This window comes from Carettochelys insculpta, chromosome 11, assembly GCF_033958435.1.
Source record: "Carettochelys insculpta isolate YL-2023 chromosome 11, ASM3395843v1, whole genome shotgun sequence".
Lineage (NCBI taxonomy): Eukaryota > Metazoa > Chordata > Testudines > Carettochelyidae > Carettochelys > Carettochelys insculpta.
Genome location: NC_134147.1, coordinates 15,581,401 through 15,604,237, shown reverse-complemented (window position 1 = coordinate 15,604,237; position 22,837 = coordinate 15,581,401).

Sequence of the window (22,837 nt, the reverse complement as noted above, 5' to 3'; positions counted from 1 at the left end):
CAGAGATATTAAAAAAAATCAAGACCCATATCTGAGCTCAATTTATATATAATTTCATTTGCCAATATGCTGTAGTGCTTATAATATACTTATTTACAAGGTTTTTATTTGTTTCATCTATGAATGAGCATTGTTTCATACATGTCTGCGCTTGTCTACGCTACCAGCTTCCTTCGAAGGAAGGATGGTAACTAGGGTGTTGGGAGTTTACTAATGAACTGCTGTGCTGCATACACAGCACTTTATTAAGCAAATCCCCCCGTGGCAGCTTCAAAGTACCGGCTCACGTCTAGCCACGGCTCACCCTCAAAATTTTGAGGAGTAAGGGAACTTTGAAATTGCCCCGGCACTTCGAAGTACCAGCGGGTGAGCCACGGCTGGACGTGTGCTGGTACTTTGAAGTTTAAAATTTTGAAGGTGGGGCAGAGCAGCACTTCATTAGTAAACTCCCAAAACCCTAATTACCATCTTTCCTTCAAATGAAGGTGGTAGTGTAGACAAGCCCTTTATGTTTCATAAGGATCATTTTATGTGTTTTGACAAAAGTTTCGTTTAACTAGAGTAAAAGTTTCCTATTGAATTGGAAGAGTTGGGGACTTGTTGAAACAAAGCATGAGACAGGATGATTATCAAAGAACTCACACAATTATACTACCATGCGACTCCTGGTCTGTTTACAACTCCTGCCATCTCCATACCATGTGGCAATTAAATTATGTTATTTGTTCTGGAGAAGAACCTAGGAGCCCCAATGACATAATTCTGTATCCACTGTTGTCTCTTGCCTCGTATTAGATTGCAAGATCCTTGGGGCAGGAGCCATCTTTTTTGTTCTGTCTATCCAGTGCTAGCACCTGGTCCATGGTTGGGGCTCCTAAGTGCTACCACAATAAACAAAGAATAAATAAGTCGATGACAACCAAAGAAGACAACAAACTCCAAGTGGACAGAAACAAACAGGTGGGGGAAAATAATTAAACTCTCTGTTTATACACTGCCAAAACCAACCAAACAAAACCAAAAACCCAAACACCTTAGCACTGAAACCTGTCCCTTGAAAAGGCAGGGGATATCTCACTCTACCTTGAGCTCCTGCAGTCACAGATGTGGTACTGTGGTGATGACCATGGGGCAATAACTTTCTCTGATTTCTTCTAGAACAAAACCAGTTTTCACTGGCAAAATTACCTTTTCGCTTTGTCACAAATGGAAGTTATACATGTTATGCATCACTGAGGGAGTAGCAGTTTACAGAACAAACTCAGAGTGCTGCATCACACGAAATCTGGATGTTATCTGTAAGTGCTCAAGCCACACTTGTTGATATTTATATCCTAGAAAGAATACTTAAATAGTGGAATAATGGGAAATGAGGATTTCACAGGCTTTTTTGGCTACCAATAAGACAAGTCACAATTGCAAGCACGTGTTTAGACCACCAAGGAGTACAGAATAATATACAAACATGAATATAAGAAAAAAATAGTCAGCAAGCAGCAACAGCCATACAAACAAAGCAACAGAGCCCAAAATCTAGGCTGGATTTTTGCCATTCTTTGAGGTTCACCAGCCTTAGGTCTAGACGGACCTCTGGACTTCCCCCAGCTATACAAAGTAGTTAAAAGACGCCTCCCCCCCGAGTCCTACATTCAATAAAATGTAAGACTGCTTGTAAATACACATGGTACTGTAAAAGAGACTCTCATTTTGTATGTTCTACTACAGCCCCTTCAACAAACAACATGGGCTTTGGGTAAAATTCCTTCTTGTGAAGAAACAAAAAACAATCAAGTAGCACTTTAAAGACTAACAAAATAATTTATTAGGTGATGAGCTTTCGTGGGATAGACCCACTTCTTCAGACCATAGCCAGACCAGAACAGACTCAATATTTAAGGCACAGAGAACCAAAAACAGTAATCAAAGTTGACAAATCAGAAAAAAATTATCAAGGTGAGCAACTCAGAGAGCAGGGGGTGGGGGGGAAGGGAGTCAAGAATTAGATTAAGTTCTTGTGAAGAGGATCAGTTCAGGCCCATGTATCTCTTAAGTCCCAGTTAAACTCTAATTTGAAGGTTAATGTGGGACTAACACGATGCATAGGATTTTGCTGTCCCTCTGCACCAGGGTCAATTTCACCCCTACTGCACAAAGGATGATGCATCATTTCTCAGCTTGTACAAACACAGGTAATGACAAATGCCCACTTTGGTTTTGTGATACTGTGGCAATGTGTGTTTTGTGTAATGAAATGTATCATAGGAGATGCATAGTGTTGCTATACATATTATTTGTACGTGGGGATTTCTTGTTGAATTCAGTGGGATCTGTGTATGTGAAACTGACCTGGTCTTCTAGATGTCTAGTAACAATGAGTTTATAAACTGATATAGATGGACTGGGTCTGTTGCTCTTGATTATTTTACAAACAGCTGATGTACTAATGGAGACATAAGCACCTGAGGCAGCTTCCCAGTTATCATGGTGCTTCCAGTCAATGACCATTATGTACAAAACTGTGAACTATAGGGTTTTAGCACTTCCTGTGGTGCAGGGACGTCCTAGAACAGGGGTCAATGACCTCTGGCATGGGTGTCAAGGGCGGCATGTGAGCTGATTTTCATATGCATGGAAGGCGGGAGCTCAGCCCTGTCCCTCTTCTCTGATGCAGCCGGGAGTTTGCTCAAAGCCATGCTGCCTATGGATTAACAAAAGATCAGCTAACTCTACCAACCACCACCGAAACGGTAAAGCTCTGCATCTTAATTCATGTTTTAATGACACTAACGGAAATAAGATTATTAGTGACTTTAAAAGGTATCACCGGGACTTGGACTGTAGACAGAGGTCAAAAGCTCAAATTTCAGCACTCCACCTCAGAAAGGTTGCTGACCCCTGTCCTAGAAAGTAGGACTGCTCTTTGGACGAAACAAGCGATACAGTCAGATACATACGTTTCCCAAAGATGATTTTGAAAGTACCTGGAGTTTCCTGATCCAACTAGCTGTACTACTTTCAGAAGCCTTCATCAGATCCTGTAAGTGCAGGCATGCCAAACATGTGGCCCGATCAAACTTTTTTTGTGGCCCATGACTACCTGGTCACTGGACCCTCTCGGTAAGCTCCCACAACAGCTTCTGGCACAGACCACAGAGAAGCTCAGTAAACTGTTTGTCCAGCCACCACAAACCCTCCCTGCTCAGCTCCTGCACGCTCAGCATGGGCTGATGGCATCATCGGCCACCGCGTTCTGCAAATCAATGCTTGGTGGCTCTTGCGGGAGTGGGTCGAGCCCAGTTTGTTCTTGTGAGGACTCAGGAGGTGCTGGTGGTGGTAGATAATGGCTGAGCTGCAAAGAGGCAACCAGTTCAAGGCAGAGACAGGGCCTGTGGGCAGCACTGCTGCAGCTTGGTGATTTGTGTAGTCGCCTGCCCGCCCCTCCCTCAGATGCCCCTAGTAGGGGCACGGCTCCATGGCTGAAGCACCTGGGCTGCCCAAAGCAAGGTCTTAGTGGTTGCTTCTCTGCAGTGCCAGTGTGATCCCCTCCCCCTCACAATGCTGGGCCGCACATGACCATTCCTAGCCTGAGTCCAGGCCCTGCCCCTTGGCCTGGGAACCAGAGCTATAGTGAAGCATCTAGCCTTCAAGACACCACATCTCATTCTGGGTGCGTGGCAGGGGTAGCGGGTGCAGGCCGCTGTTTGTTGGGCTCTGTCCACTGTACAGAGCATTGGCAGGGGAGATTAGTGGTGATGTTTGGTGACACTTTTGCTCAGGATGTCTTCTGCTGAACTGTCTTCGGCTGAAGTGTTGTCTCAAGATGAACTCTGGAAAAGACTTTATCAGCCATTTAAAAACTGAGGTGTTCTGGACACATTTAAGATGTGTGTTTTGTTTTGAGCTGGTCATACCCAGCACTTCTCTCATATGTGTCTCTATGCAGCTATCTGCCACTGAGAGCAATGGGCTTCAGAGAAATCGATGCAAGACAAACCTTTTTTGTTATGTGGTCTTTTTGACCACCAAAAGACATATTTTGGCCCCAATCCCTCATGCCAATCTTTGTGGAACGTTATTTGAATGGAAATCTGACACATTCATTAGTTTGTGACTTCTGTTCATTGTGGATTGTTGTGCTTTTTGTGTTATAAAAAGTCCTTTGCAATGTCACTATCAAAACTGTAAACAAGTAAAATTACAAAAAAAAAAGATTGAAGACAAGCACTTTGTTTTCCAGAACAAATGGGAACTGTGTTATTTTTGTTGTCAACTGAAAGGCAAAATTATTTGCTTTTATTTCAACAAAATAAGTTATTTATCATATAAAAATAATTAAAATCACCATAAATTTATATCTAAATTATATATGAGCAAATAAAAATTTTACCCAACAAATTTTATGAACTATTAATACAATTATAAAACAATAAAATCCATATTGAGTATTAAATTCTCAGTTAAAATCATTGTATTATGTTCATACAAGACTTGAAAAAGTGTTATAAAATATATCTAAAACATAATCCATAAAAATAAATCATTACAACTTTCCAATAGATGTACCTTTTCTTTGGTGGCCCTGAAATCTATCAATTTTCATTTGTGCGGCCCTCAGTAGGCTTTGAGTTTGACATGCCTGTGCTACATCTTCAAGACATGTCTGCTCTTAGTGATAAATATGTGCCCAATTTCTGAATATCAATTTCTATCTCTCTAATTCCCATGAGTTTTACTATGGCATCAATACTTTACTGCCAACTCCAAGTAAATGTTCAAAACTGATGTCAGGCCCCCTCTCCTTAGTCATGAGAAGGATTTACAAATCATGCCTTTTTTAAAAATAGATCAGAAGAGTAGATTCTTCTCTCAGTTTCTGAGCATTTAGGATTCATGTATTTAGACTTCTGTCTGCAACCATGCAAAGTAAACTGAGATTCTCACATAAGTACTCGGCTTCAGGAGCTGGGGCTTTCAGATAAATATGAAATACTGTCAAAAACAAGAACACAAGGTGCTTTGGTGATGCTGCCAGCAAAAATGTGGGCATGAAAGGGAAGCATAACTTTTGGTTCCATCCCTGTGTATTGGATTCACAACAAATCATCCTTAAACCTCACAGAGATTCTTTGGCTAGAACTACAAGATTCCAGCCACACAGTGAACAGAGCCAGTGGCATTACATTCTTTACCTTTTTATTATACACAGAATGCTAGTATCTATAATGTTTTAAAGTACTTAAACACACCCTAGTCTGCTGTGATTTATTTGATTGTAGCCATAACATTTTAGTGCCATTTTATCTGAGAGTTCATGGAATGTTTTAAACCCCAAGCCTAATGGAAGCCAATCAATCACCACATTTTCAAAGCACAAATTATTTAAGTTTTTGTACTACATGGGGCTAATCACTGCATCAAGATATGTGTATCCTCTTGTTTTGACTGATGTCATTCATTTTTCCTTAGGCTGCCCTGATTGATAGTCTAAGTGCTGAAGTTAAGCAGACAAATGGATATGTGCTTCTGAGGTATTTCCAGCCCAGCTGCCTTTTTTAGCACTAAAAACGTCTTATGCCTGATAGCAGCATGCAGCTGCTTCTGCTCATACAATTGAAATTACAGTTTGGAATGGAAAGTGACAGCCTACACTTTTTCTCTTACATTAAGCATTTTGTTCGTCCTGTCTCTCTAGGCAACTGGCATTTATAAATTAGCTGTATTAAGTACACATCTCTATTTGAATGAGGTGGTTTGGTTTCCAAAGTCTTTATTCAAACATATATTACTAGCATTGCTGAAAAATCCAAGCGTTATCGTGTTCATTTGTTGCTCTCCAATATAAAATGGAAGCCAAAAACTGGGTCTGATTAGGTCTGTTGCTTTTAATAACGGGAAAAATCCTCAATGTGCCAAATCTTGGCTGATTTAGCTAAGGGAGTCAACTAATCAAAGTAAGTGGGCCAACTCTCTTGAGTCAGACAAGCAAGATTTGGCTCCTGTGCAAAAGTTTTGGTAGAATGCAGGCTTCCTCTCACAGTTCCCCCAAAGCATTTGAAACCTTACTTGGACAGTTCCAGCCTAAACCGCTGTCTAGACCTCTTTGCTCAAATGCTTTACATTACTTCTTCAATGGCTGACAAGCTCCATAAGGTTCCAGGTAATTTACACATGAAGAATTAAAGGGAAAGTTTTCATATCCATTTTTTTCATAATATATTTTGCATAGGACACATGCGAACACATTGGGGAGGAGTAAAATATTCTTTTTGAAACCTCTTTAGATCAGTTTTTGCTTACTTCTTTATTCAGGAAGGAACAGAATCCTATAACAACTGCACTTGCATAAGAAACCTATTCTACTGAATAAGTTCAATTAAGCTAATGAAGTAACTGCTCTCTAATTTGTACAAAGCATATCACTGTGCAATGATTTTTAAAAGAGTTGTGGTGCACAGTTCTATTATGCAATTAGGAAGATGGAAATTAACACATGCTTTTTATATTAACATAGTTTTTGGTGAGCATCGTTAGCAAAACTGAAGTTCAGGAAAGACCTGGATGCGCTAATTCAAATTTACATAAGTCTCTCTTTGCCTATAAACAATATGTTTATACTTTAAGGAGCCATCTACATTAAATAATCTGGCTTTTGCAGCTAGAATTCCCCAGATATCTCCAGGAAAGTCCCTTTCTAGCAGACAGCTCATAAAATTATTTCAGTGAGGCTTGAACACTAGTTGTGACATTATTGTAAGAGATCTCCTCTGTCTGCTGGGATCAAATGATTGCTGCTACTTTATGAATGTAAAATAATAGCACATGAGAAGACAAGCACACAGACTAATCCCAGGAAAAACAACATATCCATCATAAATGATGAGATGGAGTTGAATTTAACTGCTCCCATTTTATTTTACCATGTCTGAGGCATTTAAAAATATTAAACACAATAAATCAGAACTAATGCAGTCTAATGCTCTGAATTTGCATAACTGCTTTATCGCAGGATTTCTTTACATTTCTCAGAGACCAGAAAGAAGTTTAAATCCTGTTCACCTTCTTCACCTGACTGTTTCCCTGGGCGTTGTGCATGAGAGGGCTATTCCAGTGAGCAACAAGAGCAGGACAGGGCCCACAATGCATTTGTCGTTGAGTCATTCTAAACAACAATCCCACGCCTTGTGGAATCAGGAGGAGTTGTCATGAATTCCAATTGGAGCAGGACCTGGTTCGAATTGTGACACGTTGGATCACAGGAGTCTCCATGAGACTGGCACTTGGTCACTGATCGAACCACTGATCTTGCCTTCTGCGACTCACCAAAATTCCCTCTTATCTTTCCCATCCATATGCCGATTTTTTCCCATTCCCATGTAGAATAAATTTTTCTACAAGCACCCAGGTGTGTGCAAATGTGCACCATCTGTAGAAACAAACACCGAGCTGCGAATGCTCTGCTAGATCAGCTGCGCACTATCGGTATATCTCCCGATGAGGCTGCACAAGCAAACAGCTTACAAGGAACACAGCCTGCCACCCTGTTCAGCTGGACCAGATTCTCTGGTCTCCTCCAGGCAAGGCACAGAATTGGGGTTACTGCCCCCTGGCAAGGCAACAGACACTGACAGTGAACCAGCTCAGCTGTGAGAGGACTCAGCTATGAAACTGGAAACCAACTCCCAAAAGGGATCAAAACCCCCTATAAATCTGTTTTACACAGAGGAAGCTCAGAGAAGATGTTCACCCCCTTTTATCAATGAAAGAGCAATACACACAATGATTGCTCCCACCCCACCCCAGTAACAATTATTTGCACTGGGTTAATGATAAAAAAAGTGTTTTTATTAAGAATGGAACATAGATTTATGGGATTGCAAGTGAAAACAGGCAGATCAAAGTCAACAAAATAAACAAAACACATCAGGTAATTATAATATACGGAGAAACTTGTTACATGCAAATTCTCACCCTAAACAATTGTTCTAATTTCAGACAAAATGCTTCAGGTCTGAGTTGAGCTTTACTCTGGCCTGGGTCTACAGCTTTTTACAGCTCTTTTGAGTTCTTTGTTTTTAGGACTCTTCATGTATACCCTCTTAGCGTGGGTGAGACAGTTTCAAAGGCCAGCTGTAGACAAAGACCTCACCCATTGTTCCTATAGCCAAAACGTTATTTTGTCACATTGATGCTTATTCATTCACTTTTTGCTAAAGCTCAATTGGTTTTCTGCTTTTTGAAACAAAAATATCAAAATGACACTGAATAGCCATTAGGTTGGCATTACCAATAGACTGGAAAGGTGCTTACCATCTCAAACAGAGCTTGACTCTCAAGTTCAACCTTTGTATCAATATTCAGCTTAGGACAGACATCTAGATACTGAAGAAACCAGTATATGTCCTAATACTGCAGGTGTTTCTACAGGGATACAGGCAAAATTCTGGACTAAGGCTGTGACATACATGGGTGATGTATGGGGGGTACACAGGGGGTCACATACACCTCACAGCAATAACTCCCCACACTCACAATCCAATGAGTACACGGGTGGAAGAGACAGCTGGGGCAGAGCAGGCAGAGAAAGCAGAGCAGGGACTGCAGTAGGGTAGGGACAGGAAGGGGGTGGACATGGGTGGGGAGGGGCAGGGGCATGTGGCTGGTGCTGCCCTGGAAACCCCTATAACAGTCACCACTGTCTACATGGGCAATTTAATGACAAAACTTTTGTCCTTCAGAGGATGCTAACCCCACCCCTGTGAAAGAGAAAAGTTTTGCCATGGCAAGTGCCAGTGTGACCACAATGGTGTTGGCAGGAATGTTCTCCTACTCACAATGCCAGTGCTGCTTGGTGGGGGCAGAAGTATCTCGTTGACAAAAGAGATAGCAAATGGTGGCTATACAGCCTGACTTTTAGTGACCCAGTTGTGCTGATATGGCCGTGTCACTGTAAGCTGTGTAGTGTAGAGCAAGCCTATAGTACATTTATCCAAGAATTCTAGGGGAATAGCCCATTTTCTTTTTGGAACCAATGGAGAGAACAATGGATTGGCAATCCTTCACTGTAATTTCTTCTTTAACAGAACCTCCTTCTATGGGAATTAACTTTAGAAAGTAAAGTCCAATTTCTAACAAAATACAATACCTAGTGGGGAAATGTCACAAAATTTTGAGTTGAGGGAAATGGAGATCTTGACATTCAAACTGCTGTATAGACATACCAACCTCTGTTTTGCTTTATTCTTCCCTGTTTTCTGGTTCACAAATAACAATGTAACCTACTGATGGAGGACAGGTTCTTAGAATAGGCACTATTCTAAGAACACACTCTTATCACTGAACAGTTGCTACTCCATCATCCCTCTCAGGGCAAAGGAAATCCAGAGAGTCATTTTGAACTGCTCAATTTGTAGCAAATTCTGCCTCCACCAGTGAAGCCAGTGGGATCGCATGGCCTCAAAGAAACAGAGAATTCAGACCAGGTGAAATAATGGTCCAGTAAATAAATATTTCTATTGCGGCTTCTGAAAATGTGACAACACAACATATATTAAGCTGCGTCTACACGTGCACGCTACTTCGAAGTAGCGGCACCAACTTCGAAATAGCGCCCGTCACGTCTACACGCGTCGGGCGCTATTTCGAAGTTAACTTCGACGTTAGGCGGCGAGACGTCGAAGTCGCTAACCTCATGAGGAGATAGGAATAGCGCCCTACTTCGACGTTCAACGTCGAAGTAGGGACCATGTAGACGATCCGCATCCTGCAACGTCGAAATTGCTGGGTCCTCCATGGCGGCCATCAGCTGGGGGGTTGAGAGATGCTCTCTCTCCAGCCCCTGCGGGGCTCTATGGTCACCGTGGGCAGCAGCCCTTAGCCCAGGGCTTCTGGCTGCTTCTGCGGCAGCTGGGGATCTATGCTGCAGGCACAGGGTCTGCAACCAGTTGTCAGCTCTGTGTATCTTGTGTTGTTTAGTGCAACTGTGTCTGGGAGGGGCCCTTTAAGGGAGCGGCTGGCTGTTGAGTCCGCCCTGTGACCCTGTCTGCAGCTGTGCCTGGCATCCCTATTTCGATGTGTGCTACTTTGACGTGTAGATGTTCCCTCGCTGCGCCTATTTCGATGTTGGGCTGAGCAACGTCGAAGTTGAACATCGACGTTGCCGGCCCTGGAGGACGTGTATACGTTATTCATCGAAATAGACTATTTCGATGTCGCAACATCGAAATAAGCTATTTCGATGTTGGCTGCACGTGTAGACGTAGCCTTAATGTTGTAGTGCCTTTTGACAAATGATTACACATTTGTAGTGCATTTGCCAGATTACACAGATCTGAATTGAGATAGATAAAATGACTCATTGGGCTTGTCTACACTACCACTTTCCTTCAAAGGAAGGATGGTAATTAGGGTGTTGGGAGTTTACTAGTGAAGTGCTGCACTGCATATGCAGCACTTTATTCAGCAAATTCCCCGCTGCCCCTGTGGCAACTTCAAAGTCCCTTTACTCCTCAAAATTTTGAGTTTAAAACTTCGAAGTTGCTGCGGGGGGGAATGAGTCTGTACAGGATGGTAAAGTGCAGTCCTGTAATAACCAGTGAGCTGGTTAGGCTAGAATGCCAAACTGAAAATATCAGAGCAAACCAACAGACAATTGGCATGTCAAACCGCAGCTTGTCCATAGGATTTAGCTTCAGCTTCCAGCACAGTGTGTATGCAATGTAAATGAAGAACTTGATTCACTCCCATGTGACTCCAGTTTTGCACTGGTGCAAAGGAGTGAGCTAATAACAAGCCTTACTCCTTTCTATTGTGAGTGCACAAAAACCAGGCAGCCAGGGCTGCTACTGACCGGTTGTGTGAAAAGCACATTCAAATGATGGACTCTAAAGTGCAGCACAGAGGACTGAATGTAACATTCAGTCGAGCCAATAACGATTAAAGTACCCGTTTTATAACTGATCTTAAATTCCAAAAATAGTCAGGCCTTTTGCTACACATTCAAACCTTAAGTAGAATCAAATGCACTGCTGAGCACAGACAGCTCAGCTGTCACCATTCTTCAAGGCAAATGCCCCTTTTCAAGTAGATCTCGCCACGTCACTGAGCAGCAGAATTTTGTGATTAGCAGCATCAGTTTGTGGCTTGGCCTGTGTAGGGCCCATTAGAACTGGCGTGAGTATAATAGTGCTTCCCCTTCTGCATGGGTTCCCATTTATGTGACTGGCAGGAGAGGGGTGCCTTGCCTCCGTCTTCCAGCCTTAGCAAGCCAGCAAAGATGAGCTGACACAAGGGGGTGCTAATGAGCTGTACTGGTCAGAACTATATATAATAAACCCAAGGTAATGAGTCCACCAAAGGAATAGGTGGTTGGCTTGTAAGATTCACAATTTATGGGTAGTGCTATCTCTGGAAGCTACGGGGCAGTATTTGCCACCACAAAATGAGAAGACCAACCAGAATCATGGTAGGATCTGACTTCTTGCCCATAAGTTAAGTAAGTATGGATTGGATACATGGACTGTAAGATGGATAGAAAGCTGGCTAGATAGTCAGGCCAAGTGGGTAGTGGTCAATGGCTCAATATCTGGATGGAGGTCAGTTTCAAGTGGGGTGCCCCAAGGATCAGTTCTAGGGTCAGTATTATTCAACATCTTTATTGATGACCCGGATGAGGGACTGGATTGCACCCTCAGCAAGTTTGCAGATGACCCTAAGCTAGGGGGACAGATTGATACATTGGGAGGGCAGGGATAGGGTACAGAGTGACCTAGATAAACTGGAGGATAGGGTCAAAAGTAATCTGATGAAGTTCAGCAAGGACAAATGCAGAATCCTGCATTTGGGACAGAAGAATCCCAAGCATTGTTACAGGCTGGGAACCAACTGGTTAAGTAGCAGTACAGCAGAAAAGGACTTGGGGATTATGGTGGATGAAAGGATGGATATAAGTCAAGAGTGTGCCTTTGTAGCCAAGAAGGCTAATGGCATATTGGGGTGCATTCGGATAAGCATTTCCAGCAGATCTAGATAAGTCATTATTCCCCTCTATTTGACACTGGTGAGGCCACATCTGTAGTATTGCATCCATTTCTGCCCATCATACCCCCAGTATAGAACGGATGTGGGTGCACTGGAGCGGATCCAGTGGAGGGCAATGAAAATGGGGGCTGGAGCACATGACCTATGAGGAGAGGCTGAGGGATCTGGGCTTATTTAGTTTTCAGAAGAGAAGAGTGAGGGATGATTTGATAGCAGCCTTCAACTTCCTGAAAGGGGGCTCTAAAGAGGATGGAGAGAGGTTGTTCTCAGTAGTGGCCAATGGGAGAACAAGGAGCTTTGGTCTGAAGTTGCAGTGGGGCAGGTCTAGGTTAGATATTAGGAAAAACTACTTCACCAGGAGAGTGGTGAAGCACTGAAATACTTTACATAGAGAGGTGGTAGACTCTCCATCCCTAGTAACAGGAAGGTAGCTGTATTAGTCTGTACTCCAACAAGCAAAGCAGCAGGAACGTAGCACTTCAAAGACCAAGAAGTGGGTCTGTCCCATGAAAGCCCATCACCTCGTAAATTATTTTGTTAGTCTTTAAAGTGATACTGGACTGCTTTCTTCTTTTAAATACTAACAAAATGATTTGTTTGGTGATGAGCTTTCATGGGACAGACCCATTACCGGACTGTCCAGCTATGTAGACTCCCTCCTCAAACCCTATGCCACCAGCACTCCTAGCTATCTCCGAGATACCACTGACTTCCTGAAGAAATTACAAAACACTGGAAACCTTCCTGACAATTCCATCCTTGCCACCATGGATGTAGAGGCCCTCCACGCCAATATTCCACATGAAGATGGACTACAAGCTATAAGGATCACCATATCTTATGTTACCACAGCAAATCTGGTGGTTGACCTATGTAACTTTTTTCTCACCCACAATTATTTCCAATCTGGGGACAATTTATGCCTCCAGATTAGCAGCACTGCCATGGGCACCCACATGGCCCCACAGTAGGCTAACATTTTTATGACTGCCTTAAAATAACAACTCCTTAGCTCTCGTTCCCCGTTACCCCTCTTTTACTTATGCTAACATTGAACACATCTTTATCATTTGGACCCACAGTAAAGAGATTCTGGAAGAATTCCACAGAGATTTTAACAACTTGCATCGTACCATAAATTTCAGCCTTGACTATTCCATATGAGAAATACATGTCCTGGATACCACAGTACAAATCACTGATGGCCACATCGACACCACGCTCTATTGGAAACCCACTGACTGCTACACTTACCTACATGCCTCCAGCTTCCATACAGCTCACATGACACAATCCATCATTTACAGTCAAGCCCTTAGATACAATCACATCTACTCTGATCCTACTGACAGAGACCAAAAACTTCAAGACCTCTACCAAACATTTATAAAACTGAATTATCCACCGGGGGAAGTAAAAAAACAGATTGACAGGGCCAGACGAATACCCAGAAACCAGCTACTTCATGACAGGCCCAAGAAGATCAACAACATAACACCACTTGTCATCACCTGTAGCACCCAACTCAAATCCCTGCAATGCATCATTGAAAATCTACAACCTATTCTGGATCATGATGATACACTCCAGAAAGCTCAAGGTGACAGGCCTGTCCTTCCCTATACACAACCTCCTAACCTGAGAAAGAATCTCATCAGGAGTCAAACGCTACACCACAGTAATACAAATCCTGGAACTTTTCCTTGCAACAAACCCTGCTGCCAATTTTGCCACATATTTATTCAGGGGATACCATCACTGGACCTAACCATGTTAGTTACAAGATCAAAGGCACAAACTCATGCACTTCCAGCAACATTATATATGCCATTATGTGCCAACAATGCCCTGCCACTATGTATATTGGACAGACTGGGCAAAAACCTTCAGCAAAGAATAAATGGACACAGAACAGACATCAAGAAACTCAGTACACATAAGCCGGTTGGTGAACACTTCAATGGAGTGGGCCATTCTGTTAAAGACTTGAGAATCTGTGTCCTGGAACACAGAAAATTTAACAACAGATTAGAGCAAGACATTTGTGAGTTAGAGTACATATTCAAATTTGACACATTAATATGTTGTACAAACAGAGACATCAACTACCTCATGCATTACAAAGACTCCTTCCCTTCCTTTGATGCTTGTAATTATCTCAGACAGGACAATTAACATCCCCCAACCTTTCATCCCCTTCCTTCAATCCTATTTGATTTGTCAGTTTTTATTGCCTTTTTTTTTTTTGGTCCTCTGTACTTATAAATGTCAGTCTGTATTGCAAAAGAAATTGATCTGATGAAGTGGGTCTGTCCCACAAAAACTCATCACCAAATAAATAATTTTGTTAGTCTCCATCCTTAGAGGTTTTTAAGTCCTGGCTTGACAAATTCCTGTCTGGGATGATTTAGTTAGGATTGATCCTGCTTCAGACAGGGGGCTAGACTCAATGACCTCCTGAGGTCCCTTCCAGCCCTAAGATTCTATGAATCTATGATTCAAACCCACACAGATTCTTCCAGGCCCCAAAGGGTCCAGCCACATTACCAGGGTCAATATATACTTGGAGCTTACCCAAAACAGCATGCCATGCCAATCCTTTAGAATCTAAAGTCTAAAGGTTTATTAATACAGAAAGAAAGAATAGGGTTAGAGAGAAGAATTCTTAAAGTGATATGTTATATACATCACTTTAACCTACTGATGCAGGCCAGCAGTATTATATGCTGATTCTTGAAAGTCTCCTAAAACACACCCTGTGAAAGGTGGGACCCCAGTTCAAACAGGTTTAGTCCAAGATGTCTGGAGACCACGATGGTCACTGCCAGGGCCTGTAACTTGCCATGTGGAGGGAAGAATTCCTTTCTTCTTCCATAGGCAATGGAGTATCACCTGACCAGGTGGTAACTTGCAGCATACTGCTATTGGTCTCTGGTCCAGCCAGCATGTCCCAGTCCATTTCCATAACATGTGGAATTGACATCTGGGCATCTGTCCGTTTGTTTAGTCTATGTCGCCTGACTGGGGAGGTGATCACACATCTCACTGTGAATCTCAGCACTGAAATATTTCTAATGCAGGCACAAAGCCAATATTTATAGCTCTATATACAAACATGGCACAAATATACAAGTAGCATAAACAGATTCAGGGCATTACCATCTTTCATTAGATACCTCACTTGGCCCACCTGACACAAGATTTGGTGCCACTATATACAATGGCTTTCATATCTAATTTAAAAACCCAGTAATGTCACACAGGCTCCACTGGGATGGGTGCCACAAACTTCCACTTAGTGGCTGCTGAACTCTGTAGACACCTATGTACGTGCACACTGAAACCCTCACCAGGTGCCTATGGCACCAAATGAGGCATGACCTGGGGAATGATAGGCATTCCTCCACCTAATTCACCTGCGACACACTGAGCTGGTAAGCACGCTCAGAGGTCTCCTAGTGGATCAGGCCCCTACAGGCAAGCCTACACAAAACATCTGGCAGGGGGAGGCCAAGGAAGACCTCTCTCATAGCCTTTAGCCTTGTGATTTGGGCTCTCACCTGGGTGGTGAAGGACACAGGGTCCAGTCCTCCTGCTCCAATTACTCTTTTGTTATTTATCCACAGTGGAACAGCCTCAGTAGAAGAGATGGAGAGTCCCTCAACAGAATATCCCTACCCAAATGCTAGGGCCCTCACCTGAGCGGTGGCAGGTCCTTATGCTGCCCCTGAGGTCTGCCATATCTCAGGTGTGTCCCTTCCCTCACTCCTCTGTGGGTGCTCGACTCCAACAGGTTTGAGGCTGACAGTCCTAAGCAGAGGAAAGGACCTTCCTTCAGTCTGGGTTTAGACACTGCAACTTACCTGGTTATCTGCTTTTGGCTAGGGGACTGGCTTTTGTAAATCTCTCTCTCAGGCACTTTGGCATCTCCAGGCTTAGGTTTCTTTGCAAATATGGCCCTTCTTGCATGACCTTGAGCAAGTCTTTGGTTTTCTGTCCCTCATCAACAAAACAGAGATCATAGTATTTCCCTACCTCAGAGAGCTGTTGGGAGGATAAATCCATTACAGATTGTGAGGTGTCGGATACCTACGATAGCTCCGAGTTGGATGGAGAAGTAGCTAACAGCACCTGACTGAAGAATGGCTGTGTCTTCTCATTTCACAAATAGTACTACTGACGGATCAGTATCAGTAGATCTCAGGGGAGATCTAAGCACATAGGGTCAGACTCTTAAACAGATCAAATAATACCTCACTTCAGAAACAGTCCAACTGAAATTGGAGATCATATGTGGAGCATGGTGAGCAAGGGAATCACAACCTTGCTCATAGGAAATCAGGGCTGAAATCCTGGCTTCCCTGAAGTCAATGGGAAAATTCCCATTGATTTCAGTGCAATCAGGATTTCACCCAATTGGTTGAAAAGATAAATAGCTAAACAAATGGGACCACATCCTGTTATCTGTAACATCTGAGCATTATCTTCAGTAGAGCAGCAGGGTGACATGGAAGGGGAAATGTAGGAAATGCAACATTGTGATTGATTTGCTGTGTAACAGGGAATAAGCATAAATCTTTCATCACCAAGGAAATATGCTGCGAATGTTTACTTTGAGTGATAAGTCTTACTGATGCCTTTTGAACCTGTTTGGTCCTATAAAGAATCTTGCCAAGAAAGCTAATGAGCATCAATGAACAACCAGAAAAGACCTGGATTATCATTTTTGTTTACAGTGATAAAAAGCACAGCTGGGCAAGGTGGTAAGTGGAAGATTTAATTGGTACTGACTAACTAGTTCGAGAAATTATATTTAAAGCAGCTATTGGCCAGGTCCTCAGCTGGTGTAATTCCTCCTTGTACTATTGATTTTGCTGGAGTTATGCTGACTTACACTAGCTGAAGATCGGGTCCAAAACTGTTGGAAAGTTACAGAAGCATTAAAATAAAACTTTAAAGTGAAGCACTTGATAAAGTTTGCACTTCTATAATAAAGATAAGTTTGTAGTATTAAATGTAGCCATTACTCTTAATGGACATGACTGTTAGTAAGAAATAGTTAAACAACACTATAGATGGCAGAAGTGCTTTATTACAGCTCCATGCAAAAGGAAATGCTAGAAAGTTAAAAATGTTTCCAGATTCCAGAGTAATTGGCAGAAGTTATTCCACCTTCCACATTGCATTGATGAATGGCCACCCACTTGGAAAATGGAGTCGATTGCCCTTGATTTAACATCCCCTTATTGCAGCATATGAAAAGTTTTGATTTCATGTATGTATTGTGGAAACCAAGCAAGTGGTCATCTGTCAATTACACCAACATGTTACCTTATTTCCACTAACCACCACCCCAGGGTTACACTCACATCTGTTTTATTAAATGCCGCTATTGGATTAAAGGAAATAGGGGACCGAGCTTTCGAGCCCCCCCCTGCCCCCCCGGCACTTGTACCCTCCTGCACTTACACAGGCAAACTCACACAGGTGAAGATTTGCATAGGGAGAGTGGAGGAAGCCAAGGCATAGCAAGTCCAGTGTGGCTGGATACAGTCATGAAAGCAGGGTGGCAAGCTGGCTGCATGTCCACCCACCAGTGTAGCATTCAGGAGCAGTACCTTCCATCCTGGGGAGAGCGGCAGGAGACTAGCCAGACAAGACTAACTCCTGCAGAGTGGTGATGGCAAGACAAACTCCCCTATAGCTTCGTACTCATCTTTTAATCAGCTGTTCCCAGCCTTTTTTGAGACGGTGACCCATTTTGACAATTCAGTAAGGCTCTGTGCCCCAAAGCAATTCAAAACCAGGGGGAGGTTCTCCCCTGGGAAATTTTTGTTATAAATCTTGATTCCCCCCCTCCACCTCCAGCCTTAAACCCCTCTCAGCTCCGTACTGCCCTCCCACCCCCAGATAAACCCCTCACAGCCCAAAATGCTGCCCTTCCCCCAGGCTTAAACTCTTCGCCCCCTCCACCTACCTCACACAAGCACTGCTGCTGCCCCCAGCTGCACCTTCACCAGGCTGCCTCTGCTTCCTCCACACGCCTTCCCCTCTGCCCTTGTACTCCCTTCCCCCACCTGCAGCATGGGCAGCTCCCTGCTCTGCCATGCTGAAATGGGACTCAATTGATTGACTTACCGGATCCTCCCTGTTGGACATTAAACAAATTAAATTGAGTTCTATTTCAGCGTGGCAGGGCAGGGACCGGGAGCCAGAGTAGTGAGTGGCAGCAGTGGTGGGTGCTGCAAATGGCTCCCTAAAGAGCCACATGTTTTACGGATACTGTGCTGGACTGCCCTGTAAACTGCTACATGTTCCCGACAACAGCGTCAAAAACAATGGCATTTTCTTCTATTACACCATGTAGATATTTTTGTGTGGGAGGGGGAGTTTAAAACAATGCCTTATGATCAAACAAGAATTTGGGAACTGAGAAGCAGTACAGTTAGTTACAGTCATAACAACACACATATCGGGGTTTTCATCTTCAAAGAGACATCTTAAAATATTAATTCACTCCCATGATGTTCCTGTGCACAAGTATTATTAGAGTCAGTAGCAACACACATACACAAGGGAAAAAAAAGAAACAGACGCTAAGTGACAGGGTCCCAGAACCGCAAAAGTTTTAGGTACCTAGTTGATTTGAATGGAACTGAGATTCCTGAAAACCTTTGGGATCTGAGCCATAGGGAGACAAATTCAGAGCTGGTATTCAGGTACCCAGTCTTGGGCTCACACTACTAAAACACAGACTATAGGATCAATCAGTACCTAGTTGCTGTGCATATAAATTTGCAAGCTAATAAGTGTGAAGGAGAAACTAGTGTATTGGCTACTAGCTCCGGTACATATGGTCTTTTAGGTCTTTTTCTCCTTAAAATGTGAATTCATGCTCTGGATAATTATTATTTTGATAGTAATATATCATTGTGTTTTATTCAGCCTCTTCTTTTGTATGGTTGGTGGATCCCACCTCCACTCATATGGAATCAGATCCCACATTTTGTCATGTGCAATCTGATTCAGCAAATCACTTAAGCACACTCTTCAACCACACTGACTTCTAGTTAATGAATAAAGTTAGGCATGTGCCCAAAGTACTTTCATGAATGTGGGATGAGGGACTGCACTAGAAACCAACAAACTAATTTCTACTAGGTAAAGCCATTAATGGGGAGGGCAGAGGGAGGTTGAAACTCACGGTTGCATAGATGTACTTTTTGTAAATCATGTTTATGTGAAATATCTATTTTTGCAAGTAAGGTCAGAAACCTCTTCCTGAGTGACTTCCTTTGATCTCTATTGCTGTCTTTACTCAGCAATGTAAATATAGTCCATCAGCAGCTGTCTTTCTGCTCAGGCTAGTGACTGCTGCCTTTAAGATACAATACAATCATGACATCTGTTGCATACTTCTAAAAGCAACTTTGGGGCTGTTCTATAATTGATTATAATGTTGCTTGATTAGTCAAATATGCAACTACCTCATGAACTAAGGATCAGAGCCAATGACTCCTACGGGCTTCAACAGGCTTCCAGTCAGACCCTAAGTATTATTCACCCATGCCACCAGAAAAGCAGCAGTAACTTTAAAAAATGCTGCTGTATATAGATATAGATCATGTGGCTGAGTTAATGTTGGTTTAACTTAACATTTGTTCCTATATACCATGAGCATATCAAACTGGGTCTCCACTCTACACTGGTTTCCAATATAACACCTTTCAAAGTCAAGGTCTCAGACTCAGATTTTCATAGTTATTTAGTGTCAGAGAGGCAGCCATGCTAGTCTGTATCTTCGAGAACAACAAGAAGGCCTGTGGCACCTTATAGGCTAACAGATATTTGGAGCATAAGCTTTCGTGGGCAAAGATCTGCTTCATCAGTGCATGAGCGGCCGGGGGGTGGGGTGGGGGCTCAGAAGGGGGAACTAGAAGAGTGGGGCCGCAGTAAAAGGGAGGGCCAGAGCTGACAAGGTCTATTCAGTCAGGGTGGAAATGGCCCATTATCAGTAGTATGTATCAAAAGAGGAAAAAACCAAGTCAGATAAATCAGGGGGGATGTGGCCCATTGTCCGAATCTAAAGTGGAGGTGTTAACACCCCAAGCAGAGAAGCTGCTTTTGTAAGGGTCCAGCCACTCCCAGTCTCTGTTTAATCCTTGGTTAATGGAGTCAAATTTGCAAATAAATTGCAACTCAGAGATTTCTCTCTCTATTTGATTTTTGAAATTTTTTTGTTTTAGGACTGCTACTTCTAAATCTGTCACTGAGTGTCCAGGGAGATTGAAGTGTTCTCCTACAGGTTTATATATGTTTCTGTTCCTGATGTCTGATTTATGTCCATTTATTCTTTTACGTAGAGCCTGTCCAGTTTGGCCAATGTAAATTGAAGTGGGGCATTGCTGGCACATGATGGCATGTATTATATTGGTAGATTATCAAAACAAAAAGCAGTAAAGTAGCACTTTAAAGACTAGCAAAATAATTTATTAGGTGAGCTTTCATGGGACAGACCCACTTATTCAGACCATAGCCAGACCAGAACAGACTCAATATTTAAGGCACAGAGAACCAAAAACAGTAAGCAAGGAGGACAAATCAGAAAAAGATAATCAAGGTGAGCAAATCAGAGAGTGGAGGGGTGGGGGAGGGGAAGGTCAAGAATTAGATTGAGCCAAGTATGCAGATGAGCCCCTATAGTGACTCAGAAAGTTCCCATCAAGATTTAAACCATGTGTTAATGTACTGAATTTGAATATAAAAGCCAGCTCGGCCGCTTCTCTTTCCAAAACGGTGCGATAATTCCTTTTCAGTAACACACATACCTTTAGGTCATTGACAGAATGCCCCATTCCATTAAAATGTTGACTAACTGGTTTGTGGATCTGGAGTGTTTTGATGTCTGTTTTGTGCCCATTGACCCATTGTCTAAGGGAGTTAGACGTCTGTCCAATATACAAAGCATCTGGGCATTGTTGGCACATGATGGCATATATGATGTTAGTAGAGGAGCATGAGAAAGTGCCCGTGATTCTGTGAGTAACCTGGTTAGGTCCAGTGATGGTATTTCCAGAGAAGATATGTGGACAAAGCTGGCAGCGGGCTTTGTTGCAGGGAAAGGTTCCAGGACTGGTATTCCTGGGGTATAGACTGTGGTTGTTAGTGAGGATCCTCATGAGGTTGGGAGGTTGTCTGTAGGAGAGAACAGGCATGTCACCCAGGGCCTTCTGGAGTGTGGCATCCTGATTGAGGATAGATTGTAGGTCTTTAATAATTCGTTGCAGTGGTCTGAGTTGGGGGCTGTAGGTGATGACCAGTGGTGTTCTGTTCTTGGCTTTTTTGGGCCGATCTTGGAGTAGCTGGTCTCTGGGTATTCTTCTGGCCCTGTCAATTTGTTTTTTTACTTCTCCTGGTGCGTAATTCAGGTTTATGAATATTTGGTAAAGTTCTTGTAGTTTTTGGTCTCTGTCAGTTGGAGCAGAGCAAATGCAATTGTACCTAAGAGCTTGACTGTAAACAATGGACCTAGTCACATGTGCAGGATGTAAACTAGAAGGGTGTAGATAAGTATAGTGATGCGTAGGTTTTCGGTACAGTGTGGTACTGATCAGGCCATCCTTGATTAGTACCGTAGTGTCCAGGAAATGTATCTCTTGCATGTTGTAATCGAGGCATAAATTGATGGTGGGGTGTAGATTGTTAAAGTCTCTGTGGAATTCTTCTAGAGCCTCTGTATCATGGGTCCAAATCATAAAGATGTCATCAATGTATCTTAAGTAGAGGAGTGGTAATAGGGGACGAGAGCTGAGGAATTGTTGTTTCAGGTCAGCCATAAATATATTAGCATATTGTGGGGCCATGCGGGTGCCCATAGCAGTTCCACTAATCTGGAGGTATAAATTGTCCCCAAAAAGGAAATAATTGTGTGTGAGAACAGAGTTACAGAGGTCAGACACGAGATTGGCTGTGTTGGCATCAGGGATGGTATTCCTGATTGCTTGTAATCTGTCTTTATGTGGAATATTAGTGTACAGAGCCTCTACATCCATTGTGGCAAGGATGGCGTTATCAGGAACTTTTCCGATGTTTTGTAATTTCCTCAGGAAGTCGGTGGTATCTCAGATATAGCTGGGAGCATTGGTGGCATAGGGTTTGAGGAGGGAGTCCACGTAACTGGATAGTCCGGTGGTAAGGGTGCCAATACCTGAAATGATAGGGTGTCCAGGGTTTCCAGGTTTGTGGATTTTGGGAGGTAAATAGAATAATCCAGGCTGTGGCTCAGATGGTGTGTCTGAGTGAATGAGTAGCAGCAGGGAGTTCCTTCAGTAGTTGTTGTAATTTCCTTTGGAATTCCAAAGTGGGATCAGCGGAGAGAGGTCTGTAAAATGTGGTGTTGGAGAGTTGTTTGGCTGCCTCCTGTTCATAGTCTGACTTATTCAGGATGATAACAGCACCCCCTTTGTCAGCTGGTTTGATTATGATGTCTGGGTTATTTTTGAGACTCTGGACAGCATGGTGTTCAGCATAGTTGAGATCGTGTCTCATTTGGCATTGTTTGTGTATAATGTCGGCCTGAGCACGGTTGCGGAAGCACTGTACGTAGAAGTCCAGACTTTCACTACGACCCTCAGGGGGAGTCCACATAGAGTTCTTCTTTTGTTGTTGGTGGGGGGGTCGAGAGAGTCAGACTGTTGTTCATGGGTGTGCTGGAAAAATTCCTTTAGACAGAGGTGACAAAAGAAGGCTTCACGGTCACCACAGAATTGTATTAAGTTCGTGGAGGAGGTAGGGCAGAAGG